We start from the raw sequence: 17,271 nt of genomic DNA on the forward strand, positions 1-17,271 counted from the left end.
AGATATTATTGTTTTTTTTAATACTTTTTTCAAGGATAATTAACACTAGAGATTCAAGTGCCATAACGCTACTTAAACATGCACTAATAATAATAATCCTTTATTAATGTTAGACGATTATAATCTTGGAATAATCACTGTTTTCTCGTTTCAGTTTTTGAAATAATTCAATTAAAAATGCTAAATATAAACCAATTAGCAAGACGGTGTTTAATCAACAATTAAGGTTATATAAAGCGAAAAACCTTTTTATGTTGTTGAATTTTTTTTTTTTTTTTTTAGATAAGTATTAATAATTTGAAATCATTTTGATTACTGTTCTCATCTTGGGTGTTATTCTTACAATGCTTCGTCTGTTGTAACATCTGACATTCAGGTGTATCTTGTCAAATGCAGAAACCTTTCCGTAAAGCGCAGAGACCTTTCCGTAAAGCGCAGAGACCTTTCCGTAAAGCGCAGAGACCTTTCCGTAAAGCGCAGAGACCTTTCCGTAAAGCGCAGAGACCTTTCCGTAAAGCGCAGAGACCTTTCCGTAAAGCGCAGAGACCTTTCCGTAAAGCGCAGAAACCTTTCCGTAAAGCGCAGAAACCTTTCCGTAAAGCGCAGAAACCTTTCCGTAAAGCGCAGAAACCTTTCCGTAAAGCGCAGAAACCTTTCCGTAAAGCGCAGAAATCTGCACAGAATCCTGAACAGGACATTTTATTTAACTCTACGGGAATAGCAGCTCTCATTCTGTGGTATAATGTATAAATTGCTAGGTAAAATTCAGTTCCAAGTGACAGTGGAGGTTGGAAGTACAATTTTCGGAATAGAGAGTCTAAGAATACAATTGTGAATTACTTTAGACTTACTTTCGGCACATTTTTTTTTCTGATTCTGATACACCCAAAAGTTCAAATTTTTCCAATTCATCATCCTAACACTAGTTTCCATGTATTACTATATATTGATTTTTTAACATAAGCTCATCGTCTTTAAAAAAAAAAAAAAAAAACTAAGTTCCACCCTGACTTCAAACAATGCTGCCAACTTGGTAGCATCTTTTTCGCAAAAATGGCTTCGATTGATTTGTTGATTCTTTCAGCACTCTTTTATGCCACAACGTAATCATGTGATTATCAAAGTGTAGAGAAAAGGAAAGACAAAAAAAAAAAAACCCTGCTAAATTCTACAGAACTAATGCTAAAGAAAATTGGTAAGCATTAAAAGGAGCAGCCATTTTTAAAACGAACGTGTACTAGAAATAAACGAACCGATCTAATCCGTCAAGTCGTTCAAATCTAATATATAAAACGCACTATGTCTGTCTGTCTCCATATTTTCAACCTCTGTCTCTTCTGAAACTAAAAGTCGCAGAGCAGTGCTATGGACCTCAAATGATTGGATTTTTTATGGGCAATTATTTTATGGGTCTGGTTAAAATTGTTTTAAAGGGGTCAAAAATGGGTCAAAATTGAAAAAAATCGTTATATATTTTGTACATTCATCTTAGTTTATTTTTAATCAGTTCATATGTGTGTTACGTTGGTACAGTGGTAACGTCACCAGCTGTGAATGCTACAGTGTTGCTTTTGGTTTCAATTCTAGCTGATAGCACCCAAATATTTATTTTTTTTTACTTTTGAAATCACAACTCTATAATACTAGACTACCCGTGACCCATTGGGTCAGTATGTTATATTAGCTATGAAATTAATGTACGAGCGTGACACTCGTGACGTAAAGAAAATAGTTTTTGTGACATAACGGAAACATTTCTATGAAAGTATATTAAAATGAAAAAAGAATATAGATAGATTTTTATGAGTCGTTCTGTTTATAATTGTTTATTTTTGAAAAAAAACAAAAAAAAAAAACTTAGTCATTGAATTATAAGTGGTTTGCCATACTTATAGGTAAATGTGCACTGAACAGATATCATAATAGTTAAAGTTAAATTCAAATTTTGATACATCTTTTAATTTAAACGCGAAAAAAAGAACAATTGGGAGGCTGAAAACGTACACAGTAAAACAATGTTTTATTGTCATGTTGATTATTTATTTTTGGGGTTATTTATTTATATGTTGGTAGTGTAGAAGAAAATGTATGAATGTTTTTTTAAGAAAGGCTTATTTAAAAAATGAAGGATAATTTTTTTTAAAAAAGGGAAGGCGGTGGGTAAATTGCTGTTGTAAAATGCTCTTATGGTTGTCAACAGATTAAAGTAGATTTATTTGTAAGAAAATTGCGTTAAAATAACTTAAACGTAATATGGAAATGAACGATGTAAAAAAAAAAAATGCAGAAAGTATTAACAATTGTTTATTTGGATAATTTAAACGCGAAAAAACAAACAATTGGTACGCTGAAAATGTACACAGTAGAACAATGTTTTATTGTCGCGTTGATTGTTTATGTATGCATGCGCAACCGGAAGTCATAAACAAGATGTTGGGTTACAACACCCGTTACAAGGTCATTTGAGTTTTATAATTATATAGATATACAAAATCTGAACAAAGTAAAATATCATGTTTAAACGTATTTTATGACCAGGCAAAGTCGGGCGGCACCCCGATAGTTTAACTTAAGAAATGGGCTAAGATAACCACAAAAAAGATTCTAATAAACATGTTTACGTTGCTACATTTTTGAGATGAGGATTGATTATTCGTGTTATTTAGATTCTTCGGACTATTGTTCTTATCTTGAGTTATTTTAAACTTTGCTCGATCCCTGCCACAACCTTTTTTTTCTTTGTTATATTATCTTTTACTCTTTATTTCCTAATACCGAGTCATTGGAACTAAATCTTTTTCTCTTAAGCAGTGGTCAATGAGGAGCAAATCTGGAAACAATTCGAAATGCCATCGTTATGATTCACTTGTGACATGGTGCATTGTCTTGGTGAAAGGGAATTTTTTTTTCTTCATTTGCATATCTGAAGATTTCTTCCTTCAAACGCACAAAGATATTTGACATTAATAGTTCTTCAAAATACCTTATTATGCTTCTTAATTTTGTTTTAGATGAGAATTGATTATTTGTATCATGTGACTTCTTCAGACTACTGTTCTTATATGCAAGAGCCAGCGGATAAAGTACTTGGTAAAATTCAGTTGTAAAAATTCCCACTAATGTTTACTACGCTATAATCACATTGACTCATGCATATCTATTAACCCTTATCCTCGAGTGGCCTCCGGGCCTTGATAAGTGGTGATTCCTGTGTTAAAAAAAAAAAAAAATGATACTCTTCTGGAGGTTGAAAGTTCAATCCTTAGTATAGGCGACACTCAAAATACAAATGCGAATTGCTTAGGACTTCTACCTAGTCATGGATGACGGAACGATAACACGCTACCCCTATGGTTAAAGAAAAGGTTACGTTCAACATTCTGTACAGATTCACAGAGTTCAACAAGATACACGATAGACAGCATAAATCAAATTGGATACGACATTGATGAGTTACAAAAACTTGTGACACACAAAGCAACGTAGAAACGCGGTTGAAAGGTATGAGACACGTTGTCTTGACTAAAAAAAGTTGCTATCCTGAGAATATAAAATAGGTAAGATATAAATTTTGGCTACAAACAATTCGGGACAAGATCAAAGTGTAGTATCTGTTCTTCAGATGCTGCACTTCTATTTCTTGTTCTCTTTCGGTGGAGGAGAAATCCTTCACGACTGAGACAATTTTTATTTTTGTACCTTTCTCCACGTTAAAAAAACGACCCTGGTGTCTAACTCTGTCCAGTGGGGAGGCATAGTAAATAGGTACAAACAAAGTGTAGTATCTGTTCTGATAGACTTCATTTTCTCCTGTCCTCGGTCAATGAATGAGAAATATTTTAAGACAGAGGCAATTTTTTTTTTTTTTTTTTTTTGTCTCAATCCAGATTTTTAGAGAATTTGATTTTCTTCACATTTGTGCCTAACTTTGAATCTGTGTGAAGGCAAGTTAACAAAATAGGTGGTGACGGAACAATATTAGTTTAAAAAAAAATTACTCGATATTTCTGTCAATGTCATAAAAGAAATGATATAACAACAGTTAATGGAACGAGAAACCGAAAAATTAGGGACAGAGCAAAGCGGGAAAGAAAGAATTGAAACTGAAATGAACACAGGTAAAAAAATAATCCGGTTAGGAGAGAGGGGAAAGAAAAAATTAAGTAAAAGCGTGCAAAAACAACAAACAAAAAAGTAGGACAAAGTAAAATAGTTTGTTATACCAAGGTCGTACTTTTTTTTTTTACTTTTGTAATATGCTAATCGTATGCGGCTTCATTCTCAAACATACACTTTAAAAAGATAAATATTTCAGTTAAACTTGTATAAGAAATCATTTAGTGTTTCTGAATTTTTGAAATGAGGATTTATAATCTAATATATAAACAGCTATATGTCTGTCTGTTGGTCGGACGGTCGGTCAGTCTGTCTATATTTTCAAACTATCTCCTCCGAAACTAAAAGTCGCAGAGCAATGGTAGGAGCCTCAAATGATTGGATTTTTACGGCCGTTCTTTTATGGGTCTTTAGCCGGTTAAACTTGTTTTTAAGGGGTCAAAAATGGGTCAAAGTTGAAAAAAATCATTAAACATTTTGTACATTCATCTTAGTTTATTTTTAATTGGTTCATATGCATGTCACGTTGGTACAGTGGTAACGTCACCAGCTTTGAATGCTACGGTTTTGCTTTGATTCTATTTGATGTCACCTAAATACTTTTTTTTTTTTTTTTTAACTTTTGAAATAATGACTATAATAATATATACAAAATCTGGACAAATCAAAATATCATATTTAAGTGTATTTTACGCCCGGGCGAAGTCAACTACCCCTGCTAGTTCATATTATTTGGATTATTCGAACAAGTGTTCTCATCTTTAGTGTCATTTTCAAAGTTTCGGTTGATGTAACCTCCAACCATTCTTCAGGTGTATGTTTTGGAACTTCAAGATCTTTCTGTTGAACTCCGGGAATCTGCACAAAATTTTAAAATGGAACCCTTTATTGAACCCATGAGGTTAAGCATGTTCTCATTCCGTCAGGCTGGGTAGAATTTCTAAGTAATTCACAATCGTATTTTAAAGTGTCGCCTGCACTGAGGATTGAACCTTCAACCTCCAAAAGAGTATAACTTAAAACGTACTTTGTCTGCTACGCCATGGGATCTTGCGGACAATTCTAGTACAAATTTTAGGAGCATTAACCCTCCCCCCCTTTTTTTTTTTAATTTTTTTTTTTTTTTTAGATATAAGTTCTTACTACTTACTATAAATCACTATTGCTTTGGCTGTTTTAAAGCATATCAACCCCTTTTTTTATTTCAGATATTTAATATCCGCTGTTATGAGTCAATTGGTTAGCTTGTCTACTTAAAATTAGAGTTCAAATCATATCCATCCATCCATCCATCCATAGCCTTGAGCCCCGGAGGGGCATTAGGCCATCCACAACTTTGTAGATGTTTTGTAGCGAGGAGTTCTTTTTTCGGGGTGAGGATGCTGGCCCCACGCTTAACCTTCCCAGAAGGAACATACAGCACCTAGCCTTCCCAAATGTTAATCCATCTGGTACTGGCCAGACTCAACATTGCGTAACTTCGGTGATCTGCTGAGAACCAGTGTGTCAACGTGATTGTGCCATACTCAAATCATATTAGGAGTACAAATATTTTTTACTCCTAATTTTGTCTCCAAACATTTCTAATTATGATATTAAGCAGATTGATTCGTGTGTACTTGATTTTATTTTTTCAGTTATTCACATAATTTACTGGAATTAGGATCCCAAGCGACGCCAAAATAATCCTGGGCTGGTGTATCTACCGTTAGCCTCTCCCTATTGGATAGGGTCAAAAAAGAGTTTTCAATCTAATAGCTCCCACTTTGTCAACTAAGCTCCAACCCCTGTCTCATCGCCGCAATGTTGCATCTCTGTGTCTGTTTTACAAATATTTTAATGGAATGTGCTCTGATGAACTCGTTCCACTTGTGCCCCCTCGATGTACATATTCCCGACAAACCCACTTAGCAACAAAATCTCACCCCTTCGCTGTCGAGGTTCCTAAATGCCAGAAAGCTTTCTACTCTAATAGTTTCATCCCTTGAACGGCTAGACTTTGGAATTCCCTTTCTGCTACCTGTTTCTTTGACTGTGCAGATGTTTAAATGTAATGTCAACCAATATATTGTTGATCTTTCCAAGGCATGGCCCCAAATATTAGCACCTCACGTCAAAGTGTCGATATGCCTTGTTAGGGGTGAACGTGAGTAAAAAATAAAATTAAAAAAAAAATAAAAATCACTGGATGTTTATCCAAGCAATGCCAAATAACCTTGCTAGTAAGTAATATATAGGTAAATTTTTTTTTTTGTTATCAAGCAGGCACATCTATTCAGCATTTTCAAAATCAGATACACACGAGGTAGACACAGATGTAAAAGTTTAATTAGGAAGTCAACCAATAAAAAAAAAAACGAAAACCACATCCTCTTTTTCTGTTGAATTGGCCAGTGTTAGAGTTACAACACAAACAAAAGCGGATAATTAATCTGAATAATAGTTCAACGTTTCTTCCTGAACGTTTGCATGATAAATATATTATACATAATTATATTGGCACCTGATGATATAGGAATCGCATTGAAACAATTGAAAAGAACCAGTAAATCTAATTACAAATACAATAGCAGGTTTTATTATCCAAATACAAAAGCGATACACAGAAATGTTCATTCAAATATATTGCGTGTGACTTTCGTGCGTATGATGCACACTCGTGTTAAAGCGTCGCCATTGCTTACCTATTTACCAGAACACCAAGAAAACAGCAACATCTAGAGCTGCCCGCCTGTGGAACACTGTTCCACTGGCCTGCTTCTCGGCCGATTACAATATGGTGGCCTTTAAGTTTAATGTAAACAAGTTCTTGTTGAACCGTCTCCTTAAATAATCCAAATTCTACCCAAGCTATACCATTAACAGTTACTACACTACCAACTTACAATCATTAACCCTTACCCTCGAGTTACCTTCGGGCCTTGATAAGTGGCGACTCTCTTGTAAAAGAATCTTCAGACCTGCACACGGAGCATTTTTAGGCGAGAAAAACTTTGCCTGGAACCAATTCCACTCTCTAAGTAGTTATGATCTTGATCCAAAAAGATGATAAAGTCTATATTATTAGAAGCAACAGTCTTTGCAGATGTTCTATCCAACGTTTTCTTTTCTTAGATGCTTGCTTTGAGACTGAAAGTGATATCATTCTAGAGTGCTCACATACATAGAGCCCTTGCATGTAGTGAATTGTGTTCCTGTCAGACAGTTTTGCAAATCAGAGGGTTTTTTTCTTATATTTAATTTACTATTAAAAGAAAAATTAAAAACTTGATTTCTACTGTACTATGAATCATATTACAAAGATTCAATGTGTTAGCTGTTGAAATAAATATTATAAGAACAGTTAAAGTTGCACTTCTGTGTTGTTTTTGTACAGATCTAACCTCCGACCTTCCACATGTCTAGTCTCAAACTCAAGAACTTAGTTAAAACTGAATTTTAATTTAGTACTTTATCCGACACTTTTTGGGCGGGGGGGGGGGGGGGGGCTGAAGGTTCAAACTTCAGTGCAGGTGATGCTAAGAATACAGTTGCAAATTTCTACCTGATCGTGAGTGACTGAAAAAACGAGAGCATGCTACCTGCGTAGATTAAATAATGGCTTCCATTCCAAAATTTTGTGCAGACAAGCTTCCAAAGTTCGACAGACGAGCTTCCAAAGTTCGACAGACGAGGTTCCAAAGTTCGACAGACGAGGTTCCAAAGTTCGACAGACGAGGTTCCAAAGTTCGACAGACGAGGTTCCAAAGTTCGACAGACGAGGTTCCAAAGTTCGACAGACGAGGTTCCAAAGTTCGACAGACGAGGTTCCAAAGTTCGACAGACGAGGTTCCAAAGTTCGACAGACGAGGTTCCAAAGTTCGACAGACAAGGTTCCAAAGTTCGACAGACAAGGTTCCAAAGTTCGACAGACAAGGTTCCAAAGTTCGACAGACAAGGTTCCAAAGTTCGACAGACAAGGTTCCAAAGTTCGACAGACAAGATTCCAAAGTTCGACAGACAAGATTCCAAAGCTCAGCAGACAAGATTCCAAAGCTCAGCAGACAAGATTCCAAAGCTCAGCAGACAAGATTCCAAAGCTCAGCAGACAAGATTCCAAAGCTCAGCAGACAAGATTCCAAAGCTCAGCAGACAAGATTCCAAAGCTCAGCAGACAAGATTCCAAAGCTCAGCAGAAAGGTTGTGAGAATAACATTCAAGATGAGAACAATAGTTCGAATAATCCAAATACGAATGAGTAATCTTTATCTCAAAAATTCACAAACAAATATTTTGACTCAACATATGTAAATGAGAAAATTTTTCAGTTACTGTTGCCAGTTATGAAGCTAAAACTTTGTGTACATTAGTTGATTATATCCATGCATCTCCACTATAAGCCACAAATAAAAACGATCATTAAACAGTCATGGTTACATTGAGATCAAAGCTTTATATTTCTTTGTAAGGCAATCCCAACTTCTCCAAGATATGATTCTCCATAAAAGAAAATAAAATACTTCCTGGGAGGAACCGTGATAATTAATAATCATCAGTAAAAAGAGATTCCTTTTCCATGGTCCTGCACAAAGTTATTTTCAAAACAGAATCATCTATTTTTCTAGTCAAAAGATTTATTCGATATATAAATACACTAGCTGAAGTACCCGTCGACCCAAGTTTCTTGAACTTTTTGTGTTGCACATGTTCAAATAAAAAAGTTTCATTATGTTTACAAGGTGGAACGATAACAGGCCATCTACTAGTTGGCCAGTTGCGTACATATCCCAAGAGCTACAGGAGCCTTCTATCATGTCTGAAAGTGATATGAGTGAGATCAGAGACGCGCTGCTGTACAACTCATGTTCTCTACCTATCCAAGTTATGACAACAGGACCATTGCCAGCACCCTCAAAATGAATCGCTGGATTGCCATGAATGATAGACGTGTCAAGGGTGATGAAAACAAAGTTTCCAGCCACATCATGCCACCTCACAGCTTGAAAGTCAATATCAAAGTGTACCTGAATGTGCTGAAGAGTGTGGTCATCTCCTAGTGCAACCAAGTGGTCACAGGCAGACTCTGGGTGTGGTAGTAGGATTTGGCATTGGCCTACAAGTCCAAAGACACCCAGGCTTGGCTTCAGAAGGAGTGCTACGACTTTGTACCCTTCTCTCACTGACCCTCTCCCGATCTGAGCCCACTGGAATACTTCTTTTGGTCATATGTTGAGAACATTACCAATATGACCTCCTACAACACTAAAGCCATCCGTCAAGTATTCGCAAATCTTGTGGAAACGGCCCTTGTGAAAATAGCATGCTCCCAGTTCTGGACCCGTTTAAAGATGGTAATTGAGACTTAAGATGGCTACATTGAATAGATATCAGCTCTACTATATAATCAAGTTACCTGAATTGATTTTTTTTTTCAATAAAAGTTATAAAACAAAACTGTAGGGTTATTTTCTTTAGGGTGACAACTTTATTGTTCCATTCTATACTTTAAGTAAAACTAAGTGACAGACTCTAGTTGAAGGCGACACAAAGGTTCCGTTGTAGTTAGTTACAACACAGATGTAATGGGGAGAGAGTCACTTCATTTCCAAGGTTACTCCATTTATCTTTGATCTTATAACAAATTTTTACCAAGGAAGCACCAAGTACCATTTTTTAAAAGTGGTATGACTTAAACAAGAATTGAACCCCAGCTTCCCTGCTTAATTAGTGAACACTAATATTAGGGTTGATCGTATTAAGTTCAAATAGCAATAAAATAAAAAGTGGGGTTTGTATTACTGTACACAGATTCAAAAAAGTTGTCACAGAACAAATATATAAGAAATAAATCTTATCAAAGGCAAGATAAGTTACTTTTCTACCAAACCGGATAATTCTCTAGTGTTTTTATTTAATGTAACATGTTTATTCAGCTCGAAAAAGATACAGTGTTTACCGATCTATTGGAAAATTAAAAATGGCGCCCGACTCTTTCAAACGGTAAGTTTGAGAAAAGGAGTTAAAAATAAAAAAGACAAAATACTGTTAGAAATTCGTTCAATATATGTTACCGTGACATGGGCTGACATATGTTCAGTGGGTTTTTAACAGTATTTTGTATATTTTTTATTTTTTAATTCCTTTTCTCAAACTTACCATGTGAAAGAGAGACTCGGGCGCCATTTTAAATTTTACAATACATCAGTAAATGCTGTATGTTTTTCGAGCTGAATAAACATTTTACATCAAATAAAAACACTAAAAACTTATCCAGTGAGGTAGAAAAGTAACTTGCCTTTGATAACATTTATTTGTTATATATTCGTTTTTTGACAACTTTTTCGAATCTATGTGTACAGTAAAACAAACCCAAAACGTGCATTATTCATGTTTATGATGATCATTGATTTTTACTAAGAAATAATTGGAATGCTCAAGCAAAAAATTAAAAATAAATGAATTGTCTAGTAGGAGATTCGAACCCTGAACAATGGCATAATATCTCTCAACTAACAGTGAATGTTTTATCCACAAGGCTACTGATGAAATGAATATATCTTGTCTTTTTGATCTGCTTAAACTGTTTATGAGTTTGGTGTAGGAATATCTTGAATTAGAAGCCATGTTTTATTTCAGAAGTGTTTCTGATGGGTAGCTATTCTATACAAGTCCTGGAGATGAAGAATTTTCAGTGGGTAGCTGTTCTGTACAGGTCCTGGACTTTATAATTTTTCAGCCAAAGAGCAAAAGGTCCTCCTCATATTGACCAGAAAAAATTATGTGCTGGAATGCTAAAAGTTTTCATTTTAAATTCTGAAACAATCGTACAATTATCGATCTTTTATCCTCTGCATTAATATATATATAATATGCAGTCATATTAAAAGTTCTTTGAGAGAAAAACAATCTCTTCCAAAAGTAACAGTGTGGTCTACCAATTTTGAATAAGGATTTAACTACTGGTTGCCATGCAATTTATGGCAAGAAGAATGCATAACTGCACCAATTTCAGACAAAATCCAAGTCAATCTTGGAATTTTCTCTTAAAAGATTGATTGCATTCCTATTGAATAATCTGTGGGGTATCTTAAGATGAAGATAAGATTGAACATATGATGCGAGTCACATGATTATCTTTTAGCAGCTTTTCAACCTCAGCATCTGATCATTTTTCAGCTCCTCCTTTGGCATTTCTCAAGTAAAGCTTCTCCATCCATAACGAAATTATATGCAACAAGAAATTCTCTAACACAAAAATATAATTATTACGCTTAACTATTTTTCTTGTTCATCATTCAAGCTTTTAAAGAATTTCTCTTCAAGTATCCCACTTCATTTTATGTTTCTAAATAGTGCCGTTATTTTTTTTATTTTTTTCATCCATAGATGCATAATTTTATAGATATGTTCCTCAACCATCACACGAAATTTGGATAAATTAAAAATAGAGTTTAATTTCAAATTAAACTTGACTTTATTGGTTGCCAATGACATGACACTATTACCAACATGAGAACAAATCTAATGTTCACCTAAACAATGAATCCTTGGAAAATGACCTCCAGTGTATAGTAGAATGCACCTGAAAGTGGATGGTCACATTTAATGTTATTAATACAATGTTCCTTTCTTGTAACAATTATAAGAAACGTTTCTTTCTCCATGTTAAAAACGACCCAGGTGTCCATCTCTGTCCTGTGGAGAGGCAAAGTAAATAGGAACTATAAAAAACCTTGCCAACCACTGATTGTCATGGTCGATAGCACTCTTCCTAAGAGTACAGCAGTCAAACTGACACTCTTAGACAACATGAAGTTGAATAAGTATGTAGATGTTGCCAAGTTTGCTGTAAAAAAAAAAAAAAGGGGGTAGGTTTCTTATATAAGGCTAGAAGGGAGGTGACGGTGGTCAAGTAGTTAACGAAACCGACTGACGACCTGGATGTTCCAAGTTCGAATCCAGTTCGTTTCACAAAAGTCACTTTCACTTGTGCTTGTTGCCAACTTTCTCATCCTTTCCATAAGTACCCGACGTCTTTCTAGAAAGAATTCTGACTAAGGAATTATGGAGGAATCAATGCCAACAATAGAATCTTTGGATTCATACGATGATGATGATGATGATGACGACAACGACGAGGCTAGAAACATTCACACCAACCAGTATCCTATATCTCTACAAACCCACAATTCACTTGCATACAGAGTATTGTTGGTACATTTAAGCTGGTGCACCAACCACTAGCCTCTTTGGGTACAAAAAAAAAAAAAAAAAAAAAAAAAAAAATCTAGCCTAATAAGTTCCATTGTGTCTGCCAATCTCCAGCTCCCTGTCACATCACTGCAGTATTTCATACCAGTGCTTGTTTTATTTCCAAGGCATGTGTTTGAATGAACTTTCAATACATGTACCATATCAACAAAAAAAGCCCATAATCTATCAGACTAGCAACAAAATCAACTCCTTCATTGTAGAGGTTCCTTAGATGCCAGAAAATTTTCTACTATAACGGCATCTTTCTATCAGACCATTAGTCTTTAGAATTCTTTTCCTGTTCCTTATTTTCACAACACATGCAAAAATTTAGATGTAATATCTGTTGCGATATTTTTTAAAGTTTTTTTACTTTTATTTTATGCACAATAGTTTTCTTTCTGATTTACCGAATATTTCCTATTCTTGTTTTGTTTTAAAAAACACAAAAAAAAATTTTTTTTTTTTACGGATATATATTACATGTATATTTATTTATATGTATGTATGCCTTTTCGGAACGAGACTGCATAATCAAAATTAAGAGATGGCCTCCTTTCTCACATCCTCACCCTTTTTTAAGGTAAAATAAAAATGTATTTCTTTTATTTCTCTTCTCTACACATATATTTTTGAACAAAATTAAAAATGGCTTCTTTTTTACATGCGGAAATTTTAAGATCAAAATGACTTCCATTTTTATTATGCATAATTGAATATAAAAATATATTTATTTTGAACAGAATTAAAAATGAACCAAAAGATCTTCCCCATTATATAAAAAAAATGGGGGGGGCGGGTTACAATATTTTTGACTCATGATGGGGTAGTTATTTAATTGCTGCCAACATAAGCAATATTTGGCACAAGGCCTAGAAAGTGGAGATCAAAAGCAAGCTCCCCTAAAGGAGGGGCACTCTTGCAATTACAAAAATTGCCTGAGTAAACCCCGTTGGCATTCCCCAGTCAGGGCGCCTCAGACAGCAAGCAATAAACTTGCCCCACCCGAAAGCCGGGTGGCAAGGCCTGGGAGGGTGGACCTCCTGGGTGATACCCAGGCGGTGTACCTCAGTCTGACAGGTGCTAGGCCAGTTGCCGGCACCTCCCCTGTCGGGCTGAGTGTCAAGAACGGATGCTTGACATGTACTACTACTACCTTGTCTCCCTGCAGCCAACGCTGCTAGGAGACACATCCCATCATAAGACTTATAATGGGGTATGGTTCCTCACAGATTCTATTTATAAACGCTGCTGCTAGAAACCGACAAATCAAATTCAGATTCTGCTAGCAACCAATCAGAAATCAGAATTGCTCCATCTTGCACATATTTTTTTCGTGTCAACAAGAAAAGGATCTTTTGCTCTTTTGCAAAGTCCAGAACCTGTACAGAACAGCTGTCGAAGAATTTGTTAGTCCAGGACTTGCATAGTATAACTACCCATCGGAAACTTTTCTGAAACTGAACACGACTTACAACTCAAGAATATGAATAAACATCACAGCAACCCCTTACGTTTATGTAGGTATATGCCTGGTTTAGGACAAGCAAAAAAAAAAAAAAATTATAGTCTGGCAGAAAAAAAAAAGGCAGTAGAGGGTCCTTTTCTGTTCATTTATCTCTACTTATATATAAAAGGCACCATGTCTGTGCGTGAGTTCGTTCCCTATGGCCTTCAAAACAGTTGGGCAGATTTTTAAAAATTTCATGCAGATGTACTTTATATACATGAGAAGGTTCTTCGATGAAAAAGTGGTGAAGAAAAAATAGAGAAAAATAAATGTTACCAAAGGCAAGATGAATTACTTTTCTACCCACTTGGATAAGTTTTATTATAAATCTTTATATAGTTTCAAGCACAAGTAATGCCGAAACTTATGCTATAAAAAATAAAAAAAAAAAAAAAAAATGGCTAAAACGTGACGATCATCTGGAGAGTTTCAATAATCGCTCAAAAATCAAAAATTAAAACAAAATGCTGGTAGAATCCGACCCAATAAATGTCATTTATTTCATATAGTTTAGAGCTTTCATCATTAATTTACTCTAAATTATTTCTCTGCGCTCCTCATTATGCTGCAAAATGAATCAAAAATAAAAAGTTTTTACTTACAAAGTTCTCAAGTTGGTCAATGAGTATTACATGATTTTCTTAGGTTTGTATACCTGAAAATATAAAGTTTTGTTTTGTTAAATACGACTACAATTAATGAATAGAAAAAAAAAACATAACCAAAAAAAAAAACATGTTTTTGACGCTTATGCAGAGAACGACACGTTTTTCCGTGAATGTTGCTTTGGTATATTTCAGCAGTTTATGCAAAAATGCCGGAATATGGTGAAATGAAACGCTCGGCCAATGTAGCAGACAACAATTAATTGGAAGAAGTAGTCTCACGACATTGCAACTGTTCGAAATTTACAGCAAGAGGATGTTATCACACCGTGACCATTTAGAAAATGTTCCAAGACATTTGCAAAGAATACTTCTTTAGGAATTCCCAGCAGATAACCGATAATTAAAAAAAAAAAAAAAAAAAAAAAAAAAATTTTGTTAAAGTTAGTGGTTGAAAGAAAAAATAGTAAAAAAAGAAAAAAAAATGTTTTTAATTTATTGCAACAGATTTTTTTTTTTTTTTTTTTTTTTACAAAATATCTTATTGGAATTCTTTGAGATGAGTAAATTGTATATTTTTATTTATTTGCAGATTATTATCATCCTCATCTTCATAGTTGTTGTTTCACGACGTTTCGGCCAACTATTCCTCTGGCTTTCATCAGGTGGTTAACCGCGATGAGATAGGAGTGCCGAGTCTCTTAATCGTATCCTCAGTAATTACTTCCTTTCATAGTTTTTGTCGTCTCACCACGTTTTTCATCATCCGACTTTGGGTAGGATTGAAATCGCTATCTTCAGACAATGTGCACCTGGAACCACAGAGATTCAACGCCTCTATCCACATTTATTCATGACACTTACTGTAGTTCAGTTTTTTTGTTTTTTTTATTCATTTAAATTATGTTTTCTTTTTCTTATATTTTAAAATTTGATTTGCGCTCAGCATATTTTAGCAATTTATGTAAAACATCAGCACAACATCCACGGAGAAAAGGTCATTCTCTCCATAGGTACCATTTTTTTTTTTTTTTGTTTTTTGTTTTTAATGATAAAAATAAAATAAAAAACTATATAAATACAAAAAGCATTCTTTGCAAATCATTAACAGATTTTCTTAAGCCCTGTCAATTCAATCTAGCTGTTTAAAGATGAAATTGCTATTTCAAACAAAGCAACGAAAATGCCACAAAGACAGATGGCGCAACAGATAAAAGTGTTGTGTATAATCAGTTTTAAGTGACAGTTTTCGGGGGGGGGGGTGAAAATTCAATCCTGAGTACGGGTGGTACTAAGAATACAATTCTGAATTAAGAGTTCTACCTAGTCATGGTTGACATAACGAGCAAGCTACCCCCACGAATTAAAGAGTCACATTCAAAATTCCGTAGAGATGCCACAGTTTGACAAGACACACCTGAAGAAGATAGGAAGTTACATTAGCCGAAACGTTGCAAGAATAACATCCAAGTTATGAAGAATTATCCAAATTATCCATCCTCATCTTAACAATTTCTAAAAAAACGAAAATCCTATATCAAACTTAAATGTGACCGATTGGCCGACAATCTCCAAAATAAACCTGTTTCTGCTTTATCATTATTTTCAAGGCAAGTGCTCATCTGAGCTCCAATCTATGGTACCCTTCACCAAACTTTCACGAAAAACACTCGTCTAACCAAAACCACTATCAATAATTTCCCCCACTCTTTATCTGTGCCTAAACCTAAACGTAGATTCCTTTTTAGAACTGTAAACCTGCGGAATTCTGTTCCGTTTGCCTGCTTTCCAGCTGACTACAATTTGATTGTCTTAAAGTCCAACGTAAACAAGTTCTTGATGAACCATCCCCCAAGTAATCCAATTTACAAAATTTCCACTACTTATGATTACTATGCTATAATCACATTGACTAATGTATACCCATTAACCGTTATCCTCAAGTGACCTCCAGGCCTTGATAAGTGGTTATTCCTGTGTAAAAAAAAAAAAAAAAAAAAAAAAGAATGTATTCAATCTGTATGTTTAGCAATACAAATGCTATTTCAAAAACTTAATCATGACCAAAGAGACATTTACCTTTTGATTAAGATAAAGATATAGTATTATTCTGACTAGCGGGACCTGTAGAAACTTCATACCAACACCTTTCATATGTAAGGTTTGAGGCAATTTTTTCCCTTGGCACCAAATTCAGCAGAGTTTACCATTTTTAAAATGGCCTTTTCCCAGTTGATTATAGAATGTTGCAATTCATGTGCAGTTCTACAAGGTCCATCCTCTCAGACTTTGCCTTCTGTTCAGAAAAGTGTTAGTTTACTGCTCATCACCTGAGATGTCTACCGCAGAATGGCTTGCAAAAAATGTCTCTGCAGCCCTCTTGGCAGAGTACTCTTCCTTGAGGCCACTGGTTCTTCAATCCTACTTTCCGACCCTGGTGTCAAATCTTCCCATAGTAGGAGGAAGAAAATGAATCCGGAGTACCTTTTTTTTGAGCTAGATTTTACCCACATTATAAACTAGTGATGGGAATATTCCAATGTTTTTTTTCCAATTCCGATACAATTACTGATTCCGATTTTTTTTTTTATATGTATATATATATATATATATATATATATATATATATATATATATATATATAAATCTCTAAACATTTAACTACAAAGTTGTTATTTTTTCCCCGATTACAGTAAGAACACGTGTTAAATGTACACGTTTTCTCAAACATAAAATACAGATATATATATAGATTTTAGCTTTACTGGTAGATTTTCTTTGAATCAATAAATATTGTTTTACTGGTAG

General features: G+C 34.7%; 1 protein-coding gene across 16 annotated transcripts in view; it reads right to left on the bottom strand.

The window, feature by feature from the left end:
* Positions 1–17,271, bottom strand: part of LOC145248835 (pleckstrin homology-like domain family B member 2) — an 839,292-nt gene that overhangs the window by 613,847 nt on the left and 208,174 nt on the right. For all 16 annotated transcript variants that reach the window (XM_080110546.1, XM_080110540.1, XM_080110537.1 and 13 more), the window contains exon 2: positions 14,461–14,513. The gene's annotated coding sequence lies outside the window, so the exon portion shown is untranslated. The remainder of the gene's footprint in view (positions 1–14,460; positions 14,514–17,271) is intronic.

This window comes from Euprymna scolopes, chromosome 27 (genome assembly GCF_053919585.1).
Source record: "Euprymna scolopes isolate OS-2025 chromosome 27, ASM5391958v1, whole genome shotgun sequence".
NCBI classification, from domain to species: Eukaryota; Metazoa; Mollusca; class Cephalopoda; order Sepiida; family Sepiolidae; genus Euprymna; species Euprymna scolopes.